Raw genomic sequence first — 15,663 nt, forward strand, 5'->3', positions numbered from 1 at the left:
CATCATGAGAAAGCAATCCCCTCCATTTACAGAAAAAGATACTTTCAAACTGACAAAAAGTCAATAAGTCAATAATATTATCCACATCAACCACGACTCAAAACATCGAACCGTTTTAAGAAGACCGCCATCCATGACTCAGCCCGCAGGTGCGCAGGCACCAAGGCCGAACTCAGCAACAATCCAATGTCTCAAGCGCAGCTCAATAGTGCCAATAAAGGCAACCTCCCCCCTCAAGAAGAACATAGCATGCACAGCAATACAATAAACACACAAGACATGTTTGTTGGAAAAACATTTTGCTGCAGGTTTATTTCACACAAGAAATATATGCCAACGTGGTGGTTTAACTCTCGGGCGATCCAAGGGCAGGCAGCGGTGACTAAGCTAAGCAGCCCTGCCCACCTGCACCGTGGCCAACCCAATTAGTGCTACCATTTTTTGGGGATTACCCCCCTTAAATACAGTGGACCACCAGCCCATCCCTTTACTCACGCTTTTTATGGGGCAGAGCATGTCCAAGTAAGCCCCCACTTGCTTAGGCTTACAACCGCCCGAAGAACTAGCGAGGCGCAGCCGCTTTCCGCCAGGGTCCTGCTGTAATTCTCCTGGGGTTGTTTGGCTTCTGCACCCCTATTGTGCTCCTGATGAGGTTACCCCTATGTACCATTCAGCCTCCAGATCGCCCTGTAACTCCGCCTGCAACACAAATGAACAAGTTAACAGACTGTGTGACCAGGAGGAACCAAAAGGACAGCCAGATGGGAGGGGGTAAGTATAAGTACATCGTCCCAACCCTCCGATGCGCCGGAAGTGATGCAGAATCTGCGCCGGACTTTAGGGACTCCCCGGGGGTCCCCACAACTAGACGTGGAGATGTGCCTAATGTGGCACTAAGGTGGCTGCCCTTTTGAGCGGACACACTGCATGTGCAAGGGGCAGCCTCACGCCAAGTCTGACTGCCAGATCGGGAAAAGAGATCTGAAATTGGTACAAAAGTATGGAAGATTGTTGGATTTAAGCAGCGGCGTCGCCAGGTGTGAAGACGGACTCATATGCCCCAGCTGCATCCCTCCTGGTCTCCTCGTAGGTCCATCACCACAAGATGGCTGCTACTACAGAGAATCAGTGCTTGCTATTGCACAGACCCTTGAGTAAACACCAAAAGATTACAAGGAATGAGGTAAACACCATTAAACTTTACCCTGTTGTTCTCAAACCATAATCCGATATAAATAAATCTCCAGCCACGTAAGGCAGTGAAGTAGGATCGTTGCAGGATGACTGCAATTTATTCGATTTCATCTATTATCTTACAACCTGTAGAAGCCATTATTTGTTTTAATGAAAAACATTACTAATCGCGACGGACATTAACAACAAAGCTACAACGAACATTACAGAATAAAAACATTGATTAGTCACTGCAAACACATACACATCATTTCATATATGTAATGTAGCCAATGAAAAAAGGATCAGCCAAAAAATGTAAAGTCAATGCAGTGAAATGACTGGTGTTTCATCCAGTCTGCCTTTCTGAAGTTAACAAGGCTTACTCCTCTGTCACCCTAGCAGAGATACCATTGTTTTTACCCTTTAAACATAAATGATATGCCCCAGAAAGGTTTCCCGCGTTATACAATAAAATAAATATCAAATATATATTTCTACATTTTTCTACGCCTCGACAAGAAGCAGCAACATATATGACAGTACCTCTCGAAACTGCAGAGCTGGGTAAACTCTAACTTGTTCACTGTGTTCTCAATCCCTGACGAATTCGTTCTCCCCAAGCCCCCTGCCAATGACCTTGGCCTATTGGGAGAAAAAAAGCACAGCGCACGAGTTTAGCAGAAGGTCAGCCTGCCTTTCTTCTAAAGTATCAGTAACTGTCCCATTAGAAGGAAAATATCCAATATTAGGTTTACTTTATGGCAGAGCATTTATTGCACTTTTAAAAGGTTGAGCAGTGTAAGCATTCTTAGGGCTCGAGTTACAAGACGCAGCAACCCATGTGACATTCCACAGAGGCCTACTTTATTTAGACGTTAATGCCCTTCCTCCGCTGGAGGGGAAGACAAGTTAGAAATAACAGTTGATCATTGTACCTGGTCAGGTTGAAGCTTGTTTTTACAAATTTTATATGACACATTTTCTTAGCAATCAAAAACTGAAATTGAGGCATCTTTTATGTTCCCAACTTCAGCCAACTTGTGGCCCCCGTCATTCATGATAATCCTCTGAGCACTATTAGCATAGTTCCTTGTAGCTTTAGTAGCAAACTTCTTCTCGTTCTGTCTTTTGATATTATGAGAGAGAGAGAGAGAGAGTGTGTGTGTGTGTGTGGGTGTGCGTGTGTGTGTGTGTGTGTGTGTGTGTGTGTGTGTGCGCGCGCATGTATGTATGTATATGTATATATATATATTCACTGAAAAAAACATTAGTTTCAGGGACGTTATAGTTATTTGAACATTTCACTTATACAAAACAATAGAAATTCCCCAGTTATAGTAAGTTCATCTAACTATAACTCGCGCCCCCCGCAATGCACTGCTGATGATGTCACATATTACGTCATTCATGACATGGTCAGTGACAACACTGATGACATCCCAAATGACATCACTGATGACATCATCCAGGGACTGTGTGTTTCTGTAAAGTTTAATATGTTTTATATATATTGGCCAAGGTGTATTGAAGAATGAGTCGGCGTATAAGTGTCTGGATGAAGGATTTAGTAGGTGTGTGACTGACTGTATAAGTGAGTGTTTAAATGTGTCTTACTGAAGGCATGGGTTAGTGACTAAACTGTCTGAATGTGAGCATCAGTATGTCCGTTGTTGTGTAAGCTGCTGCATGTGTTGATCAGTAGCTACATGAGGGTCCTAATGGGGTATTGATTGGTTGCCTGAGTATTTGTATGAGAGACTGAGTGTGTGTGTGGCTGTGGCTGGCTGGTAGGTGTTCGACGCTGTGCATTGATGTGTGAGTGGTTGATTCACTGGGTGTATGGGTTCAAGAGTGCATGTGTAAACAGCTGTATGGGCGGGTGAGTGTGTGTATAGGTGTGTTGGTGAGAGATTGGATGTCTCAGTGTGCATGTCCAAGTAACTACATATGTAAAAGGCAATGTATTTCAGAGTTGGAGCATATAAATGACTATACATGAGAGTCAGTGATTGTGAGAGTGGCTGTATGGACGAGTGTGTACTTGTATCAGTGATTGTATAAGAGAGTAAGTATGTGTTAGTATATGTTTGAATAAGTGAGGTGTTGTGTGTATAACTGTATAGGTGAGGAAATGGGAGTGTGATTGATTCTTTGCATGACTGACTAGGTGTCTTAGTTGCAGTTGCTGTTGCTTATTCACTGGACTTGCTGCCATTTGAAATACTCCCAGCTCTTCAAGCCCACTGCTCGCGGTACCCGCTGCGCGGGTCCCGCTTCGTGCAAGGCGGATTTACAAAGATACCATCTGGTTACGACTGGGGAAGTTTGAATCAGCAGGGCTGCGAGCGCGTTGCTTGTGCAGGACTACCAGTCCCAGGCGCACGAGCAACCACCCCCAATCGGCACCAGCTGGGGCGCTCTCCCTGCTGGCCCCTCCCTCGCTGGAACTTGTATTAAAATCCTTCACTGAGGCTAACCAGCGGATTCCTCTTAGTTGCTGTTGCTTATTCACTGGACTTGCTGCCATTTGAAATACTCCCAGCTCTTCAAGCCCACTGCTCGCGGTACCCGCTGCGCGGGTCCCGCTTCGTGCAAGGCGGATTTACAAAGATACCATCTGGTTACCACTGGGGAAGTTTGAATCAGCAGGGCTGCGAGCGCGTTGCTTGTGCAGGACTACCAGTCCCAGGAGCACGAGCAACCACCCCCAATCGGCACCAGCTGGGGCGCTCTCCCTGCTGGCCCCTCCCTCGCTGGAACTTGTATTAAAATCCTTCACTGAGGCTAACCAGCGGATTCCTCTTAGTTGCTGTTGCTTATTCACTGGACTTGCTGCCATTTGAAATACTCCCAGCTCTTCAAGCCCACTGCTCGCGGTACCCGCTGCGCGGGTCCCGCTTCGTGCAAGGCGGATTTACATAGATACCATCTGGTTACCACTGGGGAAGTTTGAATCAGCAGGGCTGCGAGCGCGTTGCTTGTGCAGGACTACCAGTCCCAGGAGCACGAGCAACCACCCCCAATCGGCACCAGCTGGGGCGCTCTCCCTGCTGGTCCCTCCCTCGCTGGAACTTGTATTAAAATCCTTCACTGAGGCTAACCAGCGGATTCCTCTTAGTTGCTGTTGCTTATTCACTGGACTTGCTGCCATTTGAAATACTCCCAGCTCTTCAAGCCCACTGCTCGCGGTACCCGCTGCGCGGGTCCCGCTTCGTGCAAGGCGGATTTACAAAGATACCATCTGGTTACCACTGGGGAAGTTTGAATCAGCAGGGCTGCGAGCGCGTTGCTTGTGCAGGACTACCAGTCCCAGGAGCACGAGCAACCGCCCCCAATCGGCACCAGCTGGGGCGCTCTCCCTGCTGGCCCCTCCCTCGCTGGAACTTGTATTAAAATCCTTCACTGAGGCTAACCAGCGGATTCCTCTTAGTTGCTGTTGCTTATTCACTGGACTTGCTGCCATTTGAAATACTCCCAGCTCTTCAAGCCCACTGCTCGCGGTACCCGCTGCGCGGGTCCCGCTTCGTGCAAGGCGGATTTACAAAGATACCATCTGGTTACCACTGGGGAAGTTTGAATCAGCAGGGCTGCGAGCGCGTTGCTTGTGCAGGACTACCAGTCCCAGGAGCACGAGCAACCACCCCCAATCGGCACCAGCTGGGGCGCTCTCCCTGCTGGCCCCTCCCTCGCTGGAACTTGTATTAAAATCCTTCACTGAGGCTAACCAGCGGATTCCTCTTAGTTGCTGTTGCTTATTCACTGGACTTGCTGCCATTTGAAATACTCCCAGCTCTTCAAGCCCACTGCTCGCGGTACCCGCTGCGCGGGTCCCGCTTCGTGCAAGGCGGATTTACATAGATACCATCTGGTTACCACTGGGGAAGTTTGAATCAGCAGGGCTGCGAGCGCGTTGCTTGTGCAGGACTACCAGTCCCAGGAGCACGAGCAACCACCCCCAATCGGCACCAGCTGGGGCGCTCTCCCTGCTGGTCCCTCCCTCGCTGGAACTTGTATTAAAATCCTTCACTGAGGCTAACCAGCGGATTCCTCTTAGTTGCTGTTGCTTATTCACTGGACTTGCTGCCATTTGAAATACTCCCAGCTCTTCAAGCCCACTGCTCGCGGTACCCGCTGCGCGGGTCCCGCTTCGTGCAAGGCGGATTTACAAAGATACCATCTGGTTACCACTGGGGAAGTTTGAATCAGCAGGGCTGCGAGCGCGTTGCTTGTGCAGGACTACCAGTCCCAGGAGCACGAGCAACCGCCCCCAATCGGCACCAGCTGGGGCGCTCTCCCTGCTGGCCCCTCCCTCGCTGGAACTTGTATTAAAATCCTTCACTGAGGCTAACCAGCGGATTCCTCTTAGTTGCTGTTGCTTATTCACTGGACTTGCTGCCATTTGAAATACTCCCAGCTCTTCAAGCCCACTGCTCGCGGTACCCGCTGCGCGGGTCCCGCTTCGTGCAAGGCGGATTTACAAAGATACCATCTGGTTACCACTGGGGAAGTTTGAATCAGCAGGGCTGCGAGCGCGTTGCTTGTGCAGGACTACCAGTCCCAGGAGCACGAGCAACCACCCCCAATCGGCACCAGCTGGGGCGCTCTCCCTGCTGGCCCCTCCCTCGCTGGAACTTGTATTAAAATCCTTCACTGAGGCTAACCAGCGGATTCCTCTTAGTTGCTGTTGCTTATTCACTGGACTTGCTGCCATTTGAAATACTCCCAGCTCTTGAAGCCCACTGCTCGCGGTACCCGCTGCGCGGGTCCCGCTTCGTGCAAGGCAGATTTACAAAGATACCATCTGGTTACCACTGGGGAAGTTTGAATCAGCAGGGCTGCGAGCGCGTTGCTTGTGCAGGACTACCAGTCCCAGGAGCACGAGCAACCACCCCCAATCGGCACCAGCTGGGGCGCTCTCCCTGCTGGCCCCTCCCCTGTCAGCCCCACTAGCCTATAAGCGGGTGATAGGTCCCGCTGCGCGGGAGCGCGCGGGAGGGGGCGCCGGGAGAAGCCCGGGACAAGGGCGGGACCGACTGTGACCGACAGAGACTGATAGAGGCTGGGCTGGGCCACATCCCTTTAGTCTCCCTTTTATTTAGATTGCGGTAGTATCCAGTATCTCTTTTTTATATTTTATTATTGCTATTTATTGGATTTTATTGTGATCCACATTTGCCTACTCTCCTCTCATATAAGATGACTACTAAGAAATTAAGATCCGGGCGAGTGGTAGTCGGTAGAGCCTGTTCTAAAACTAAATCTAACCCATTGCGAAATAGAAATGGGCCAGCCCTACAAGTAAAAAGTACATGCCAACTATATTCTCTATGGGATAAGGGTAAAGATAAAGTGGATCGAGAAGAAGTCCTTATTGAAGATACTATTATTAGTACTAAAGAACAGGTACAAGACTTCCATACTAATAAAAGAGATAGTACTTTGCCAGGTGTTACTGCCCCATTCCATTCTGATGTTTTAACCTATAAGAACCAAGAACAAGACATAGTTTTCCTTCCAGAAGCCCAAAATTAGGCAACAAAAGTGGTAGATCAAGGTTCTCCAGTAATAGCAATAGTTCATAATCTTTCCCCTCTTTTAACCAATGATCAAAAAATGTGTCCTGGTTCGTCTACTTCGCTGCATATCCCTCCTGAGGACTATACTCTCCCTGATATTAATCTTGAGTCCCAGAAAGTTTTAATTCAGACTCTTACCACTCGACAGGATACCATGGCCACTCCTGTGTTACATCTCTTCAGCAGCACACCTTCAAAAAATTCTGACTTTTCTACCCCCGAAATGAATTTATTTGTTAGCCCCTCCCACGACCAAAATCAAGATAATGATCGTCAAAATTTATATGCACGAGAAAATAATGTAATCTCTGATTCTTTAACTGCCCTAGAGCGACTTATTTCATCTTTTTTAATGCTCTTGGAAAAATTAGTAAATGGGTCAGACAACGTATTTGATACAGTAACCTTGATCCTAAAGGCACTTTTGAGTAACCATACAGGATTGGAAGATATCATCTATCCAAAAATAATAAATTCCCCAAAAAATTTAAGTAAGGAAGAACAAAACGAAATAAAGGATAAAATAATTACTGATCTATCTACTACGTCTGATCCCTTGGATAAGATTAATACGGACCTTATAGCCCCGATTCAATCTTCCACCCAAAGGAATGAGAATCTAATTAAAAACAATTGTGCTGCTCTTATTAGTCAAGAGATCAAGATATCTCCATCTATAGAGAATAATGAGTCTAATACCTTACCCCCTATTTTTCCCATTTTTTTCCCTCAATCAAATAAAGAAACATTAAATCAACTGGCTCTATCGGACAAAGTTCCTCCACTAGAAGAGAATAAATCCGAAATAATAGTATCAAAAAAACAACGTTGTAAAAAAAGAAAACCAAATCGTAGATTTTACAAAAAGAGGCAACGGAAAATTACTTTTGAAAATGATAAAGATTCCCCATTGAATAATTCCAATCTTGTGGATTTGGATCTTAATTCACCGCATGAACAAGTGGCAAGTCCAAAGGTGATTTCCACAGTAGTTCAACAAGAACTATTATGCCATACAAACCAGCAATATTCTGATGTTCAGCGTACCTTTGTAAACTATCTAAATGTAATCCCTGTCTCTGATTCTATTTCAAGAGTGACTCTTAATCCCATGGCTATCCCTTTTTCATCTGAAACCACATCTAAGACAGGCCCCAAAATTAGTGAAAATGTAGAGACTCTCTTTCTTGATTTTATTCCCATCTTTGATCCAGATCTTATTTTAAATAGATCTGCTCTAGTTAATTGTTTTCAGGAAATAGAGAGTCTAAAATTAATACAATCGGTAGACATAGATGTTGTAAAACTAATAAATTCGAAAAATGGAAAGATAGCACGTGTAAAATTCTACTCTAAATTGGTACTAAATCACATTCTACAGTGGTCAGAAGAATTTCAAATAGGAGGAATCGATGTCGATCCTTTTATACCGGTCAAAATAGACGACCAAAGTTGCCAAGGGTTGTTAACCTATCAGGGCTCAAATGCATATCCCTCGGGCAGTCTTCCTGTAAAGACTGAAGAGTTGAAAACACGTATATTAAAAAATAAGCGGCAGGTGACAGTTAATAACCCGCTCCCGATAAAACAAACTAGGGTAAAAGACGCTGATTTCGAGTGGAGCTGGCTACCCTCTATTCTGTCGAATAAATCTGGTCTTACATCTAGAATAAATCCAGATTTTTAGCGATAACTTAAAAATAATATCATGGAACGTTGCTGGTTTAACCCAGAGTTCCGAAAAGTTGCTATTTTTTAAACTCTTTAGATGCAGATATTATCTGCTTACAGGAAACCTGGTTGATAGGGAACTTGCCGGCTGTGAAAGACTATTATGTGCTGGAGAGTAATGCCACTCCCTCTATAAGAGGCCGAGCGAAAGGTGGGTTAGCTTGTTTTCTATCAAACAAAGTTAAATGGAATTATACCCACTTTGTAGATCCGAACAAATTATTTCAGGCGATCACCTTAACAAATCTTATTAATGATGGCTCTAATAAATCAGTCATAATAATAAATGCTTATTTACCTCCTGACCTAAATCATAATTGCGGAATTAAGAAGACCTGTTCTTTTATACTCAATTTACAGGAATCTTGTCCCCCCCCTTATATTATATTGGTGGGTGACTTAAATGGTAAAATATCTAACGGAGCTTTAGAGTTATTTAGAAATAAAGTAAAGGAGGAAATGTTCCAGATACCTAAAGCTATATTCCCAAAGAATATTAAAACAAATAAAAGAGGGAAACTAATCCTGGAGAGTTTAATCGAGGCAGATTGTTTCATAGTCAATGGAAGGTTCCCCTCTGATAGCCCTGCCCATCTAACACATAAATCAGTGAATGGTGGTTCGATTTTGGATTACGTGATAGTCGATAGCACTTTTTTTAGCTCTTTGAAGGATTTGGCAGTGTTTGTTACCGATCTTAGTGATCATAATGTTTTAATTGTAAAATTGAATGTATCATCTTCTCAAAGAGACTTATGGAATATTGGGGATGATCTATTGAACTTCAATATTAAAAAAAGGAAATGCCACTGGAATGCCGGGACTATTAAAAACCTGACCAATTTATTAGAATATACAGTAGATAACTTAACTTTATGGGAAGGCAGAGAACTAGGCTGCTTTACGGCATTTTTACAAACCTTAAAACTAAAAGCTCGAAAGCCTCTACCAGTGAAGATAACGCCCAAAATTCCTCCTGATCTTCGTAATCTAAATAAAGAAATAAATAAATTGGTCAGGGCCCAATACCTTTCCCCTACTTCAGACCGTAGACAAAGAATCTCACTTCTGAGGAGAAGAAGAAACAGGTTGAAGGTTAGATTAAAATGTGAGAAAGAAGATGCTCTTTGGAGTAAACTTCGTGAAGCAGCTAAGAGTGGCCAGTCTAAGACCTTTTGGTCATTAATCGGGGAGGGATGTGGGGTAAGATCCAGACCTTCTCCGATATCAATAAATGAGCAGACCTGGGCAGATTTTGTTCAGAGTCTATACAGCAGTAATGGTGAGGAGTTTGACCCCAACAAATTGCAGGAAGATTTATTTCCTTACGATCCTCCTTCCGAATTAGAAATCGCTGCCGCAATTAATGCTCTCCGCTCGTTCGGTGCATTAGGCCCAGATGAAATACCAATTTCAGTATTGAAAACCCATAGTACCTTATGGGGAAAAATGTTATACCCTGTCTTTAAAGCTTGTTATACCAATGGCATCGTCCCACACTCTTGGAAAGGGAGTTTGTTAATCCCCATCTACAAAAAGGGCGTTAGGGATTTACCCCAAAACTATAGGCAAATAGCACTCCTAGATGCCATAGGCAAGGTTTTCACCAAATGTTTACTGAACTCTATAAATGACTGGGTGACTATGTTCGCTATTCTCCCACTAGAGCAGACCGGTTTTAGAAAACATCACGGTACCCTGGATAATCTTACGCTCTTCAAATCTTGGTTGAAAAATATGTCACAGCCCGTAGAGGAGGTATTTATGGTGCTTTTATCGACTTCTCTACGGCCTTTGACAAGGTGGATAGAGTTTTGCTTTGGAGTAAGTTAATAAAGTTAGGGATGCCCCCCAGCTTATTGAAACTAGTTATCGCACTTCACACAGACACCTGGTGCAGAGTTTTAATGGGTGGTGAGAGAGGACTTTCTAGGATAATACCCACAAATAATGGGCTTAAACAGGGCTGCCTATTGGCGCCCCTGTTATTCTCCTTATACATTGCTGATCTACCCAAAGCCATATTGTCCATTAGCAATGGTATTGCACCTGTATTAGGGGGATCACCCATTGCATGCTTAATGTATGCTGATGATATTTTAATTCTGGACCTCACCCCAAAGGGCTTGAATCATCGTTTAAAAGCTTTGTACTCCTACTCTGAGGCTCATTTTCTAAAAATTAATATTTCAAAAAGCAAAATAATGTGCTTCTGTGGAAGGAGAAAACCTAAATACAATGATTATTACTGGTCCGTTGGGGGTGAAAGACTAGAAGTAGTTAAATCCTATCCCTTTCTTGGGAAGATAGTCACGAGCAATCTATCCGAAAAAACTCATATTGAGAACAATAGTAGGAAAGCTCTTGCTCAAGGGAAGAGTCTCATCTCCTTATATAAAGCGACAGGTAGGAGGCATTTTTCCATATTGCTCGAAGTTTATCGGGCAAAAATCCCCGCATCCCTAATCTACGGACTAGAAATAGTGGATATGGCATGCTGGAATTTTTTGGACTCTATTGAAGGAAGAATTCTACGTAATTTAGCCTCTGTAAATACCGCAAGCTCTACGTCTTCGTTAAGACAAGAATTTGGCCTGCGCAGTGCACGGTCTCAGGCAGTTGCGAGTGTGGTGCGCTGGGTTTTTAATATAGCCGAAGGAAAGCCTGGCACTCTGAGGTTTCAAATAAAAAATTAGTTATTGGGTTCCTATAATGTCTATTCCTCTATTGTAAGGAACTTCAGACAGGCAATTACTTTATTACAGATAGATGAACAAAGTCTTTTTTCATCATCAACTGCCCAACTAAAGTTATCCTTAAAGACCACGTCTTGGGAGTTGAGTTTTAGAGCAGATAGTAGGACCCGTAAAGTTAAGAGAGGAATGTTCCCTATTGGTAACTCTTGTGAAATTAAAAAACTTCAGCCATATTTAGGTTGGAATCTTCCTCATGCAGTTAGGCGATTTATTCTGTTGTTAAGATACGATTTACTCCCATTGAACTGCCTTTTGTCTAAATGGCATGGTGGTACAGATATCTGTGATTTTTGTAAACTTTATTCCCAGGATTTATACCATGTTGTTTTTGTTTGTCCAGCCCTTATGGTACACAGGCACAAATGGTTAAAACCTTTGTGCTTTCAGTTGGGTATCTTCACTGCTTATGATTTTATTGCAGCTATGTTTAATCCCCCAAACGAAATATTTTGTTTTAAATTGTTTTCTTTCTTTAAATGTTTTCTAACATTGTATTGATATTTTTATTTATCTATGTAATTATTGTTGTTTTTCCTTTTTCTGATAAACTGTTATGTGGGTCTCGATAGAGTTCCGTTATCATAAATAAATAAAAACTTGAAGAAAAAAAAAACTTGACTAGGTGTGTGAGTGGCGATGTGTGAGTGTCTGTATAGGTGTATGAGTTGACATGATAGTGTTGTATTGATGAGTGACTGTATGTATGAGAGATTGTATGGGTGAATGTGTGGATGTGTGTGTAGGCCTAAGAATCAGTGAGTGCGTACGTAGTAACTGGTATTGGTGTGTAGATGGTTTCGAGAATGGTAGTCTGTAATATACAGTGGGTGTATCAAAGGTTATATTAGAGTCTGAGGAGGTGCATCGTATTATCACGTGTATGATGTCATCAGTGGTTTTGTCAGTGATGTCATTTGAGATGTCATCAGTGATGTCACTGACCAGGTCATGAATGATGTAATATGTGACATCATCAGCAGTGCACTGCGGGGGCGCGCGTTATAGTTAGCTGACCTAACTATAACGTGGGAATTTCTATGGTTTTGAGTGAAATGTCCAACTAACTATAACGTCCCTGAAACCTATGGTTTTTTCAGTGAATTTGTAAGGTTTTTTAAATGCTAATTTCTAACTATGCCTACAAAGTTAGGACATGTGAAGAAAGAGGAAGAAAAGCGCAGCAAGAAGCAAGACAAATGCAGAAAGAGGCAACAGAAGTCCAGAAAGACGAAGAAAAGTGCCCGAAGAAGCAAGAGATGTGCAGAAAGAACCAACAGAGGTGCAGAAAGTCCTCCTGTGCCCGCAACTTTTTAGTTACGGGTACTGGTGGTAACTGACTCTGTCTAACCAGGACCGGAGCAAGTGCTATGCTAAAAGACACTTAGAATACAGTGAAAATACCTACATACACTAAGGAACACTATGCGATGGAGTACCCCTGAAATGAGCATGACCTCCTCTGTATTTGCCATGAGTTTGTGCCTGGGTCATTGCATGAGTACATGGGTATTGTATTGTATTGTAATTGCATTTATATAGTGCTTACTACCACTGACGAGGCGTCAAAGCACTTTTTCAGCGAGTAGCACGCTACTTCGGGACCCAAGAGGGTTAGTGTTGAATGAGTATAGTGAAACATGCAAGTACATTTTAAGTGGTGGGTAGGTTAGTCAGTTATTTGGATTTGGAATGATAGCAGAAGGATAGAGGAGGACAAAGGTTTGTATTTATTTAGTGCTTGTTGACGCACACTATTCAGGAAGCCTACAAAGGATTAGTGGTGAAATAATAGGGTGAAATATGAAGTAATTTCAGTAGTGGATATTAGTCAGTTACTTGGAGTGAGAAGGATAGCGGAGGGATCAAAGGGGAAGAAAGATTTGCATTCATATAGCACTTGTTACCCCTGATGGGTGTTGAATCGCTTTTCTGGCGAGTAGCACGCCATTTCGGAATACATAAAGGATTACTGTTGAAAATGAGTATAGCAAAAAAAATATGAAGTAATTTGAGTAGTGGATATGTTATTCAGTTATTTGGGTAGTATATTAGTATAGTTTATTATGAAATTTGAGAAGTGAAGAACAATGGTTACTTACCTGTAAACAGGTGGTTCTCCAGTATTGGTGTCTTTCATAGATTCACATGCCTGAATCATTCCCCGTCGTCGGAGTGGGAGTCCCTCGGTATATATAAAAGCAATAAATGCCATAAAACTTATAGCAAATATCAGAGATATTAAACCAGGAAGCAAAGTAGCACCAGCTACAGTAGAAAAAACTTCCACATTAGTGACTATCCTAGTCGTTATGTATTAGTCCAAACTGCGGCCAATCAGGCGACAGCACCCACCAGAATGTCCTCCCCAGAGGCTCAGGCTCTCAGATTTTTTCGCACGGGAGTGAAACCCTAAAATGCCTGAGTGAGTCTCTGGGGGGAGGCGGGCGGGTTGCATGTGAATCTATGAAAGACACCAATACTGGAGAACCACCTGTTTACAGGTAAGTAACTATTGTTCTTCTCCAGTATTAGGGGTGTCTTTCATAGATTCACATGCCTGAATCAGAATAGTAAGCAGTACTCCTAACATAAGGCTCGGAGACGTCAGAGTATCCAATGCATATATATATATATATATAAATATAACAGAATACCAGTTATACAAGAAGCATCGAATCTGAAAGAACGTCTAAAGAGCATATAGGAGGAGGAGGAACGGGAGGCTCACCTTATTTGAAAAGATTACGCAGCACTGCTCTTCCAACCGAAGCATCTGCGTCGTCTGCTGAATCTAGACAGTAGTGTCTAGTAAAGGTGTGTCTACTAGACCATGTAGCAGCTCTGCAGATCTGCCGAAGAGGCACTCCAGCAAAAAGGGCAGTGGAAGAGCTAACCGCCCCTGTTTGAATGTGCTCTTGGCAAGGCCTGTAAGGGTCTACCGGCCTGCTGATGACCAAGTCCAATCGTAGAGAAGACCCATCTAGCAATGGTCTGTTTTGAAACTGCACAGCCCCGGCGTTGCAGTCCATAAGCAACGAACAGTTGGTCTGTCTTGCGGATGGCAGAAGTTCTGGAGAGATAACATTTAAGACATCTTCTAATGTCTAATGAATGTAGTGCTCTTTCAGCCGTAGACTGTGGGGCTGGAAAGAATGTCTTGAGGACAACCGGCTCATTCAGATGAAAATCCAGAGGCACTTTAGGCATGAACGTTGGATTAGTACGCAGTACCACTGAGTCCGAGGTGAATTGGATGAAAGGTGCTTTAGATGTAAATGCTTGAATATCGCTTACCCTTCTAGCAAATGTTAAGGCTAGTAACAACGACACTTCCCATGTCAGAAATTTCAGGTCCACCTTATGGATCGGCTCAAAAGGGTGACGCATGAGCTGAGTTAGTACGACATTCAGATGCCATGCCGGAGGAGGTTTCCGGACAGGCGGAAACATACGAAATAATCCCTTGAAAATTGTTGTATGATCCTTACAGAGAACAAAGAGTTCGATCCATCTTGACGAAATCTAGAAATGGCAGCTAGGAAGACTTTAAGAGTAGAATGTGCCAAACCCAATCTGGCCAAATGCAAAAAGAAAGGAAGGATTTGCTCCGGTTTCGCATGAATGGGATGTAGATCATTAGATTGGCACCATGCACAGAAACGTTTCCACTTAAGTTTGTAGGTTTTGATCGTGGATGGAGCTCTGGCTTTAGCCAGCACCTCCTGGCAATCTTGTGGAAGGTTCAGGTGTGCAAATTCCATGTGCTGAGGAGCCAAGCTGACAATTTCAGCGAGTTCGGGTCCGGATGGTATACCCTGCCCTGCTGGGTGGAGAGAAGATTCGGAATGCGTGGAAGTTGGATAGGGTTGCATTCCGAGAGAAGGAGTAGCTCGGTGAACCAGTATTGCCTGGGCCAACGTGGAGCGATCAGTATCAACCGGCATGGCTGCTTCTTCATCTTCCTGATAAGTTTCGGGATCCGAGGTATCGGTGGAAAAGCGCATGCGAATATTTGATTCCAATTCAGCGAAAGGGCATCCCCGCACGAGTCCTTGTGGGGAACCCAGTTTGCAAAGTATGGGCATTTCCGGTTCTGGTATGTCGCAAACAAGTCCAAATCCGGATGCCCCCATATCTGACAGATGCGATGTAGAGATGGTAGATGTAGTTCCCACTCGTGAGTGCAGCCCCCGGACCTGCTGAGAGAGTCCGCCAACACATTTACGATTCCCGGAACATGGACCGCTGACAGATGGATATTGTGAGTCAGGGCCCAACTCCAGATCTCTTGTGCTTGTTGCAACAACCGGGCTGATTTTGTGCCGCCCTGCTTGTTCAGATAATGCATGCAGGCGGTGTTGTCTGTCCGTATTAAAACTGTGGCACCTTGTAGAGTCGCTTGAAAGGACTTCAGGGCTAAAAAT

General features: G+C 44.0%; 1 long non-coding RNA gene across 1 annotated transcript in view; it reads right to left on the reverse strand.

The window, feature by feature from the left end:
* Positions 1-411: 411 nt before the first annotated feature.
* Positions 412-15,663, reverse strand: part of LOC144825155 (uncharacterized) — a 79,935-nt gene continuing 64,683 nt past the window's right edge. Inside the window, exons 2-3 of the long non-coding RNA XR_013609303.1 lie at positions 1,720-1,818; positions 412-699 (exon numbers count right to left, since the gene is read on the reverse strand). This is a non-coding gene — a long non-coding RNA (uncharacterized LOC144825155). The remainder of the gene's footprint in view (positions 700-1,719; positions 1,819-15,663) is intronic.

The sequence above is a fragment of the Lissotriton helveticus genome, chromosome 3_1 (genome assembly GCF_964261635.1).
Source record: "Lissotriton helveticus chromosome 3_1, aLisHel1.1, whole genome shotgun sequence".
NCBI lineage: Eukaryota > Metazoa > Chordata > Amphibia > Caudata > Salamandridae > Lissotriton > Lissotriton helveticus.